The sequence below is a fragment of the Heterodontus francisci genome, chromosome 15 (assembly GCF_036365525.1).
Source record: "Heterodontus francisci isolate sHetFra1 chromosome 15, sHetFra1.hap1, whole genome shotgun sequence".
Taxonomy (NCBI): domain Eukaryota; kingdom Metazoa; phylum Chordata; class Chondrichthyes; order Heterodontiformes; family Heterodontidae; genus Heterodontus; species Heterodontus francisci.
Window position 1 is genome coordinate 7,582,797 of NC_090385.1, and position 11,570 is coordinate 7,594,366.

At 46.9% G+C, this 11,570-nt stretch overlaps 1 non-coding gene across 1 annotated transcript; it reads left to right on the plus strand.

Annotated features, from left to right (window-relative positions):
- Positions 1-2,211: 2,211 nt before the first annotated feature.
- On the plus strand, positions 2,212-2,298 carry trnastop-uca (transfer RNA opal suppressor (anticodon UCA)). The gene has a single exon. It is a non-coding gene; the product is annotated as a tRNA-Sec (tRNA).
- Positions 2,299-11,570: the final 9,272 nt, after the last annotated feature.

Below are 11,570 nucleotides of genomic sequence, written 5' to 3' on the forward strand. Positions count from 1 at the left end.
TGTTTTGAAGGGCTTTTACAAGTCCATATAGAAACCTATGTAACAGCTGTGGATAAGAAATTTTGTTAGTGTTAATGCGCGGCAGCCCTTCTGCTTGGAGTGATGCAGCTCCTTTGGTCTGAGTCTAACCTTGCTGCACACCAGGGAGTGGTCGGTGTCGCGGTCCGCACTGTGGAAGCTGTGTGTGATTTGGACGCTGTTTATAGAGGCTCGCTTTGTGACGATGAGGTCCAGCTGGTGCCAACGACGTGATCTTGGGCGCCTCCATTAAACCTGGTGGCATGGTTTAGTATGAAAGAACGAGTCGGTGATGCAGAGGGTGTGATAGGTACATAACTCTAGCAGTCATCAGAGGACTGTATGATGGCATTAAGAGAGCTTTTAGGCCAAACATCAGGAAAATCGCCCCCTAAAGTCTAAATCAGGGGACACGATCACTGACACAAGCAAACAAATGGACCGCTGGGTGGAGCACTACCTAGAACTGTACTCCAGGGAAAATGTTGTCACTGAGACCACCCTCAATGCAGCCCGGTCTCTGCTAGTCATGGAGGAGCTGGACAAACAGCCAACAAAATCAGAACTCAGTGATGCCATTGATTCTCCAGCCAGTGGAAAAGCCCCTGGGAAGGACGGCATTACCCCTGAAATAATCAAGAGTGCCAAGCCTTCTATATTCTCAGCACTCCTTAAACTGCTTTGCCTGTGCTGGGACGAGGGAGCAGTACCACAGGACATGCGCAATGCCAATATCATCACCCACTATAAGAACAAGGGTGACCGCGGTGACCGCAACAACTACCGTGGAATCTCCCTGTTCAGCACTCGAGTTGTTTTAAACAGGCTCCAGAAGCTGGCCGAGCGTGTCTACCCTGAGGCACAGTGTGGCTTTCGAGCACAGAGATCCACCATTGACATGCTGTTCTTCCTTCGCCAGCTACAGGAGAGATGCTGCGAACAACAGACGCCCCTCTATGTTGCTTTCATAGATCTCACCAAAGCCTTTGACCTCGTCAGCAGACGTGATCTCTTCAGACTACTAGCAAAGATCGGATGTCCACCAAAGCTACTAAGTATCATCACCTCATTCCATGACAATATGAAAGGCACAATTCAGCATAGCAGTGCCTCATCAGACCCCTTCCCTATCCTGAGTGGCATGAAACTGGGCTGTGTTCTCGCACCTACACTGTTTGGGATTTTCCTCTCCCTGCTGCTCTCACATGCGTTCAAGTCTTCGGAAGAAAGAATTTTCCTCCACACAAGATCAGATGGCAGGTTGTTCAACCTTGCCCGTCTAAGAGCAAAGACCAAATTACGGAAGGTCCTCATCAGGGAACTCCTCTTTGCTGACGATGCTGCAGTAACCTCCCACACAGAAGAGTGTCTGCAGAGACTCATCGACAGGATTGCGGCTGCCTGCAATGAATTTGGCCTAACCATCAGCCTCAAGAAAACGAACATCATGGGACAGGACGTCAGAAATGCTCCATCCACCAATATCGGCGACCACGCTCTGGAAGTGGTTCAAGAGTTCACCTACCTAGGCTCAACTATCACCAGTAACCTGTCTCTCGATGCAGAAATCAACAAGCACATGGGAAAGGTGTCTGCTGCTATGTCCAGACTGGCCAAGAGAATTGGAAAATGGCGCACTGACACGGAACACAAGTCCGAGTGTATCAAACCTGTGTCCTCTATGGCAGCGAGGCCTGGACAACGTATGTCAGCCAAGAGCGACATCTCAATTCATTCCATCTTCGCTGCCTCCGGAATATCCTTGGCATCAGGTGGCAGGACCGTACCTCCAACACAGAAGTCCTCGAGGCGGCGAACACCCCCAGCATATGCACCCTACTGAGCCAACGGCGCTTGAGATGGCTTGGCCATGTGAACTGCATGGAAAATGCTAGGATCCCCAAGGGCACATTGTACAGCGAACTCGTCACTGGTATCAGACCCACCAGCCGTCCATGTCTCCGCTTTAAAGACGTCTGCAAACGCGACATGAAGTCCTGTGACATTGATCACAAGTCGTGGGAGTCAGTTGCCAGTGATCGCCAGAGCTGGCGGACAGCCATAAAGGCAGGGCTAAAGAGTGGCGAGTAGAAGAGACTTAGCAGTTGGCAGGAAAAAAGACAGAAGCGCAAGGGGAGAGCCAACTGTGTAACAGACCCTACAACCAATTTTATCTGCAGCACCTGTGGAATTGCCTGGATGAGTCTCAGTGGTCTGGGGTCTAGGCTTCAAACCTACAGCTGTCTAACAACAGAGTGGTTCAATTCCACCTTTCAGGCGGAGTACAAGTAATGATTAATGGCTGCATAGTATAAGGGGCGGTGCTTAAAATATTAGGGCGGCACAGTGACGCAGTCGTTAGCACTGCAGCCTCACAGCTCCAGCGACCAGGGTTCGATTCTGGGTACTGCCCGTGCGGAGTTTGCAAGTTCTCCCTGTGACCGTGTGGGTTTTCACCGGGTGCTCCGGTTTCCTCCCACAGCCAAAGACTTGCAGGTTGATAGGTAAATTGGCCATTATAAATTGCCCCTAGTATGGGTAGGGGAATATAGGGAAGGTGGGGATATGGGATTAGTGTCTTCTTCTTCTTATTCTTTGGCCTCCTTATCTCGAGAGACAATGGGTAAGCGCCTGGAGGTGGTCAGTGGTGTGTGGAGCAGCGCCTGGAGTGGCTATAAAGGCCAATTCTAGAGTGACAGGCTCTTCCACAGGTGCTGCAGAAAAATTTGTTTGTTGGGGCTGTTACACAGTTGGCTCTCCCCTTGCGCTTTTGTCTTTTTTCCTGCCAACTGCTAAGTCTCTTCGACTCGCCACACTTTAGCCCCGCCTTTATGACTGCCCGCCAGCTCTGGCGAATGCTGGCAACTGACTCCCACAACTTGTGATCAATGTCACAGGACTTCATGTCGCGTTTGCAGACGTCTGGGATTAGTGTAGGATTAGTATAAATGGGTGGTTGATGGTCGGCACAGACTCAGTGGGCCGAAGGGCCTGTTTCAGTGCTGTATCTCTAAATATAAATATAAGAGTCTGTCACTCTAGAATCGGCCTTTATAGCCACTCCAGGCGCTGCTTCACAAACCACTGACCACCTCCAGGCGCTTACCCATTGTCTCTCGAGACAAGGAGGCCATAGAAAAAGAAGATTTTTAAAAGCGTGTTTTTTGAGTGTATGTGTGTGAATGGGGGAGTTAGGTTAAAATAAGAAGTTATAAGATACCTTAATAGTGTTTAAGATTTAGTTTTTTTTAAATAAATAGTAAATTTGTTGTTGTCTAAAGATACCTGGTTTGGTCTGTCTTATTCCGGGGGTTACTAGAGTGTTTAATTTGGCTGTTTTCCGGTTGGGTGGGAAATCTTTAATAATATACTGCGACCTGTGGAATGATGGGACTAAATTGACACTGCATTGCTCCCGCCTCAGTAGTAACAATATTTTGAAAAAATAGAAGCCTCTCATAACAATATATACAAGTCTTTCTTTCTTAATGAGAATGACAGGAGGTGCAGGTTTCAAATGGTGGGTGAGGATTTGGAGAATTGACTGTAGGTCATATCACAAAGATGAGCTTTGAGGACTGAAATAGAAGACCAAGGTGTTTCAACATGGATTTCCAGAGACTGGAGCTGAGATAGCTGCCATCAATGATGGGATGTAAGGGGGTATGATAGGAAGGGGTAATGCACAAAAGGAACTGCTTTTAGACATGGCTTATGAATAGGTAAGGGTTTCAGCAGCAGAAGGGCTAAGGTTGCTTTGGTTGTGGCAATGGATAGATGGTGGGGCTTGAAGCTCAGTTCTGGGTTAGTCAGGATGCTGAGGTTTCAGAAAACCTGGCTCAACCTGAACAAGTGGTTGAGAAATATGTGGATTTTATGGGAGTTATCAAGGGGTTTTGGTCTTTCCTATTAGCAGTTGGATGAAGCTTAAGAGCCGAGTGGATGTGTTGAGAGCCAGTGATCATCATAGCTTAATGGAACAAGCCAGGAGCAGTGGTTAAATACCACCAGATTCATTCACCCTGGATGTAAAAAAAATATGCTTTTCTGTAAGCAACAACTTGCATTTATTCTTCCTTCTTGCCTTTTGGCCTCCTTGTCTCGAGAGACAATGGGTAAGCCCCTAGAGGTGGTCAGTGGTTTGTGGAGCAGCGCCTGGAGTGGCTATAAAGGCCAATTCTAGAGTGACAGACTCTTCCACAGGCGCTCCAGGTAAAGTTGGTCGTCGGGGCTGTTACACAGTTGGCTCTTCTTACACTGCTGACTCTTTTCCTGCCAACTGCAAGTGTCTCTTCAACTTGCCTCTCTTCAGCCCCACCTTTATAGCTGTCCGCCAGCTCTGGCGATCGCTGGCAACTGGCTCCCACAACTTGTGGTCAATGTCGCAGGACTTCATGTCGCGTTTGCAGACGTCTTTAAAGCGGAGACATGGACGGCTGGTGGTTCCAATACCAGTCACGAGCTCGCTGTACAATGTGCCCTTGGGGATCCTGCCATCTTCCATGCCACTTACATGGCCAAGCCAGCTCAAGTGCTGCTGGCTCCGTAGGGCATACATGCTGGGGATGTTGGCTGCCTCGAGGACTTCTGCATTGGAGATACAGTCCTGCCACCAGCCAAGGATTCTCCGGAGACAGCGAAGATGGAATGCGTTGAGACGTCGCTGTTGGCTGACATATGTTGTCCAGGCCTTGCTGCCAGAGAGCAAGGTACTGAGGACACGGGCTTGATACACTCGGACTTTTGTGTTCTGTGTCAGTGCGCCATTTTCCCACACTCTCTTGGCCAGTCTGGACATAGCAGCAGACACCTTTCCCATGCGCTTGTTTAATTCTGCATCTAGAGACAGGTTACTGGTGATAGTTGAGCCTAGGTAGGTGAACTCTTTAACCACTTCCAGAGCATGGTTGCCGATATTGATAGATGGAGCATTTCTGACGTCCTGTCCCATGATATTCGTTTTCTTGAGGCTGATGGTTAGGCCACATTCGTTGCAGGCAGCCACAATCCTGTCGATGAGTCTCTGCAGACATTCTTCCGTGTGGGATGTTAATGTAGCATCGTCAGCAAAGAGGAGTTCCCTGATGAGGACTTTCCGTACTTTGGTCTTCGCTCTAAGACGAGCAAGGTTGAACAACCTGCCATCTGATCTTGTGTGGAGGAATATTCTTTCTTAAGACTTGAACGCATGTGAGAGCAGCAGGGAGAAGAAGATCCCAAACAGTGTAGGTGCAAGAATGCAGCCCTGTTTCACGCCACTCAGGATAGGAAAGGGGTCTGATGAAGCGCCGCTATGCTGAATTGTGCCTTTCATATTGTCATGGAATGAGGTGATGATACTTAGTAGCTTTGGTGGACATCCGATCTTTGCTAGTATTCTGAAGAGACCACATCTGCTGACGTGGTCAAAGGCTTTGGTGAGATCTATGAAGGCAACATAGAGGGGCATCCATTGTTCATGGCATTTCTCCTGTAGCTGGCGAAGAGAGAACAGCATGTCAATGGTGGATTTCTCTGCTCGAAAGCCACACTGTGCCTCAGGGTAGACACACTCAGTCAGCTTCAGGAGTCTCTTGAAAACGACTCTAGTGAAGACTTTCCCCACTCTGCTGAGCAGGGAGATTCCATGGTGGTTGTTGCAGTCACCCTTGTTCTTATAGAGGGTGATAATATTGGCATCGCACATGTCCTGTGGTACTGCTCCCCCATCCCAGCACAGGCAAAGCAGTTCAAGGAGTGCTGAGAGTATAGCAGGCTTGGCACTCTTGATTATTTCAGGGGTAATGCCGTCCTTTCCAGGGGCTTTTCCACTGGCTAGAGATTCAATGGCATTACTGAGCTCCGATTTTGTTGGCTGTTCGTCCAGCTCATCCATGACTGGCAGAGAATGGGCTGTACTGAGGGCGGTCTCAGTGACAACATTTTCCCTGGAGTACAGTTCCAGGTAGTGCTCCACCCAGCGATCCATTTGTTTGCTTGGGTCTGTGATCGTTTCCCCTGATTTAGACTTGAAGGGGGGGCGATCTTCTTGATGGTTGGCCCAAAAGCTCTCTTAATGCTGTCATACATTCCTCTGATGTGTCCGGTGTTGGAGGCCAGCTGAATATGACTGCATAGGTGTTGCCAATAGTCAGTTGCGCAGCGCCTGGCTGTTCTTTGTGCAGTGCTTCTGGCAGCTTTAAGTGCTACGGATGTTAACTCGCTGGGGGCTTTCTTGTAGCTCAACAGTGCAGTGTGTTTGGGGCTTTGACAGGTTCCAGCTCTTCAACGAGAGTTTGAAACCAGTCTGCATTCTGCTTCACACGTTTGCCAAAGGTTGTCATTGCTGAGTTATAGATGGCGTCTCTGATGTGGGCCCACTTGGTCTCTGCATCCCCTGCAGGAGTGTTTTGAAGGGCTTTTTCAAGCGAATTGAGCAACTTTTACCCACAGCTGTCACAAAAGTTTCTCAGTTCACTTGAAAAAGCCCTTCAAAACATTCCTGCAGGGGATGCAGAGACCAAGTGTGCCCACATCAGAGATGCCATCTATGACTCTGCAATGACCACCTTTGGCAAATGTGAATGAAACGTTGCATTTATATAGCACCTTTAACATAGTAAAGATGTTTATCAAACCCCACAGAAATGTCTCAAAATGATTTGCACAAACTATTTCTGAAGTTCTGTTATCGTATCGGCAAATGCAGCAGCCAATGTGTGTACAAGTTCCCAGTTATCACCAATTCCAGCTTTTTATCTCTAGATTTTTTCCAACTAAAACTACCATGAAAAACTTGCACCTTTCATGACCTCAGGATGTCCCAAAGTGTTACCCAGACAATGAAATACTTGAAAAGTATTGTCACTGTTATAATATAGGAAATGCAGTAGGTAATTTGAGTCCAGCAAGCTCCCACCAACACAATGAAATACATTACAAGATCATCCATTTTAATGATGTTCGTCGAGGGATAAATATTGTCCAGGAGACTGGGAAGAACTCCTCTGTTCTTCTTCAAATAGTGCTGAGGGAGTGTTTGCACCCACCTGAGAGGGCTATCAGGGTCTTGGTTTAATGTTTCATCTAAAAGACATCATCTTCAACCATGCAGCATCCCCACAGTACTGCACTGGAAGTACCAGTCTGGATTTTGTGCGTAAGTCTCCGACATGGCGCTTAAACCCATAATCTTCTGACTCAAACAAGATTGCTGCCCACTGAGCCACAGCTGACTCCAGGAAGGGATCTGAACTCACATTCTCAGCAATATTTATTTCAGGTCTCTTGGCTTCCAAGTGCAGTAACATCACTATGTTACCAGTCAACCTCCTTCTTTCCAAAGTTCACAACAATGCGCTTCCAGTAAACATGAGATATTTTGTGGTGTAGTACACGGAACAGACTTTATTGATGTCTAGGATGAGGGATCAATGCAACCCAGATCAGAGAGTGGCTTTTCGGTTCAAGTTCTTTCTTCCAAGCCATGTTAAAAACCATGCTCCTTTACATACCACATTTTGCTTTCCTCGAAGGTACATGACGCAGAATAGACCTCCTGACATACCAATTCCCAGGTCCTTTGAGGGCGGCACAGTGGCGCAGTGGTTAGCACCGCAGCCTCACAGCTCCAGGGACCCGGGTTCGATTCTGGGTACTGCCTGTGCGGAGTTTGCAAGTTCTCCCTGTGACCACGTAGGTTTTCGCCGGGTGCTCCGGTTTCCTCCCACAGCCAAAGACTTGCAGGTGATAGGTAAATTGGCTGTTGTAAATTGCCCCTAGTGTAGGTAGGTGGTAGGGAATATGGGATTACTGTAGGGTTAGTATAAATGGGTGGTTGTTGGTCGGCACAGACTCGGTGGGCCGAACGGCCTGTTTCAGTGCTGTATCTCTAAATAAATAAAAAATAAAATAAATCTATTCATGTAAGTACTTGGGGTTTACTCCAAAGCTAGTTCCCTCAAAAAAGACTTCCTGATGTAGCAGTTCTTACCCTTTGTGAAGAATAAGCTTTATTAACCATTATCTTGCTAAACTATCATTAATGGGTCCATCTAACTGTGTTTATTACGCTAGCCCCTAAAGTTATATTTTAATCATTCACAGCTGATGCTGTTACTGTTACCTATTTCTGATCACCTCATTACAGAAAGGATGTAATTGCACTAGAGAGTACAGAGGAGATTTACGAGGATGTTGCCGGGACTGGAAAAATGCAGCTCTGAGGTAAGATTGGATAGACTGGGGTGGTTCTCCTTGGAACAGAGAAGGCTGAGGGGAGATCTGATTGAAATGTACAAACTGTTGAGGGGCCTGGATGGAGTGGAGGTGAAGGGCCTATTCACCTTAACAGAGAGGTCAGTGACCGGGGGGCATAGATTTAAAGTGATTGGTAGAAAGATTAGAGGGGAGATGAGGAAAATGTTTTCACCCAGAGGGTGTTGGGGGTCTGGAATTCGCTGCCTGAAAGGGTAGTTAAGGCAGAGATCCTCAACTCATTCGAAAGGAGTCGGATATGCACCTCAAGTGCCGTAATCTGTCGGGCTACGGACCAAATGCTGGAAGGTGGGATTAGAATGGGGGGGATCGTTTTTCAGTCGGCACAGACACGATGGGCCAAGTGGCCTCTTTATGTGCCGGAAACTTTTGGGGATTCTATGACTCTTTGATTCTATTTCCTTACACAAGCTCTTTTCACTTCAGAAGACAAGCTATGCTTTCCTGGCACGACACTTCAAAGCCATTTTGTTTATATTGGAAAATCTATTGCACCATAATATGAAGGAGGCTGACAGTTAATCCTTTAACTTTTCCAATATCCAGCATACTACACCACTGTACCCTTTCTACCTGTCGGGCTCAAACTCAGATAAAAGCAAAATCCTGCGGATGCTGGAAATCTGAAATAAAAACAGAAAGTGCTGGAAAAACTCAGCAGGTCTGGCAGCATCTGTGGAGAGAGAAGCAGAGTTAACGTTTCAGGTCAGTGACCCTTCATCAGAACTGGCTCAAACTCAGACTGTACATATTACACTTTAATCCTCTGTGAGCTCCAAGTTTATTGGGTGCAAGAAACGGCTGTTCCTTTACCGAAAACTCTTGCCTGCTTCAAACTCTATCTCCGTACCGATCAGTCAATTGAGATACAAGTGTCTCCTGAGAGATACATTGCAGCAGAGCACTTCCAATCTGGCGGGGAAGCTCAGCCCTCAGAACAGGGAGAAACCAGAGCCCCCAAAACGAGGGAAGAAAATTACTTTTCACAAATGGCTGGCAGAAGGGCCATTGACATGGTAACATGACGACTTTGCCAACATTCAAGAGATTACACACCTTTTAGAAGCCAGTTATGTCAGAAATGTTCCCAAGTATTTATAATGTGTTCATATATTACTCAGGCCCTGATTATTCGTTCCTGTCCTCTTTTCCTTACCTTGAAGTGAATCATTGGGCTGGGATGATAAGAACAAGTTAAACTGGGAATGCTCCCAGCACTCCACCATACACCCTCCGCTTTGTATCTTCGATCTGGCGTTATTATTCACGCCATAAATTATATAATAATCTGTAGATCGCATCTGTCAGCCTCGTTTAACCTTGCCTGATCCTCCATGATTCGTTGCTGTCAGGGCTGAATGCCTAGTTTCTGCTGACCAAATGATAACCAAGTGACTGATTGCGCACCCCATTAACCAGACAATGGTCGAGAGAACACTCCAGCTCAGGCTGAATATTAATGAGAAGCTGTAAAAGCTCAGATAAGACTACATAACGAGGTAATAGAGAGGTAAGGGAGTGAAATGAAAAGGGAAAGGGTAAAGGAAGAATTGAACAGGGGGAGCGGTGTAAAGTAGGAAAGTAGATTGTGCGAGCTGAATGCTTAAGATGGGGCTAAGTAAATGAGAGACAGTCACCAGTGTGATAGTGCCTTCTGCAATTCTTCAGCCATGTCACTGAGCTGACAGTGATGCAGATAAAGGCTATCTGATTGGAAGCTACTGTTTACTAACATGTCTAAGTCACAGGCCTGTTAACAGTGCTCTTGAACCACAATGTCCTGACTCACGAATCTCCACTCCACGAATCTCCACTCCCCAGTAAATATGATGTCTGTTTACACTCTAAAATATCACATTGGAGAATTAAACTATCTTGTCCCTTTTTTCCCCCGATGCAAGCCACCGCTTGAAGCATCGAAGACTCAGAAGGGATAACGTTTTCACAAACTTGGTTGTGTAGGGGATGTTGGAAAATAAAGTGTCGCCTCATTTCTGAGGACTACCAATCAATATTAACATGCAGCCAAGAACTCTCAACTAATATAGCCACATTCCCAGGAATTCCTTTGACTATAGCTTCACTCCTGGGATCCCCCCCCACTGTGTTTATAACATCATTCTTGGGGACTCCCGCTGAATAGAGACTCACTCCTGGGGCCCCCTGTGTTTATAACATCACTTCTGGGTACCCCCTGCAAATATAAAATCTCTCCTGGGGACCCTGTGATTGTGGCCTCACTCCTGGACTCACCCTCAAATATACACTCACTCTTGGGCTACCCCTGCAGTTATAATATCACCCCTGGGCACCCACCTGCCATGATTGTAGCCTCAGTCCTGGGGACCTCTACAAATATTGGCCTACTCCTGGGTTTTCTCTGGAAATGCTGTCTCACTCTTGTGAACCCTTCAGTTTTGAAGGACGGCCGTTCAAAGTAAAACAGCGCCATACTGCAGGCAATGGATTTTATTACCGGACAGGCAGAAATATAATACAATAGTAAGTCAAGAAATTCACACCGCACAGATTTCCCCTGAAATATCCTCATGGACCTCCAGAATATGTGGACCCCACTTTGAAACCCCCAGGGTAGAAATTCATCTTTGTTGTGTGCATTTGTCAAGCAGAAAACAATGGAGGGGGGGGGGGGGGGCGGGGTTAAGGTTTCCCGGTGTTATGTATGGACACCACCTATAATACCTCTGACAGTGCAGCATTCCTTCAGTACCGCATTGAAGCATCAACCTGGTGCTCAAGTCCCTGGAATGGGAGAACAACTGATCCAAAGTAACACCTTATAGCTGGAGCACTGCCTTCACTGACCTAGATCAGGGACCTCCAACCAGCCCCCAGTGAACCAAATTTAAAATCCTTGTCCACATCTACAGCTGTTAGAGGTTTATATACTAATGAAAGGGCTGGATCGTGTGCCTATTGACAGATTATCCCAGTTTAACAGATTGGGGAGGAACAGGGAACATGAGTATAAACTGTGTAAGAGTAGGAATAGACTGGATGTTGGGCAGTTTATCTTTTTCCAGAGACTAGTGATTCTCTGGAATGTCTTTCCAGCTGGCGCAATGGGTGCTGACTCTTTCCCTTCAAGAGGGAGCTGGATCGGTTCCTGACTGGGACAGAGATCACATCATATAGAAAGTAAGTGTTTTTTCTAAGTTATACTCGGTCCGGATTGGTTTTGATTGCCTGAGGGGTTGGAGAGGAATTTTCCAGGGTATTGTTTTTCTTATTAGCCCTGGGTTTCTTCTCTGTTTTTTTGCCTCTCCCTGGAGGTG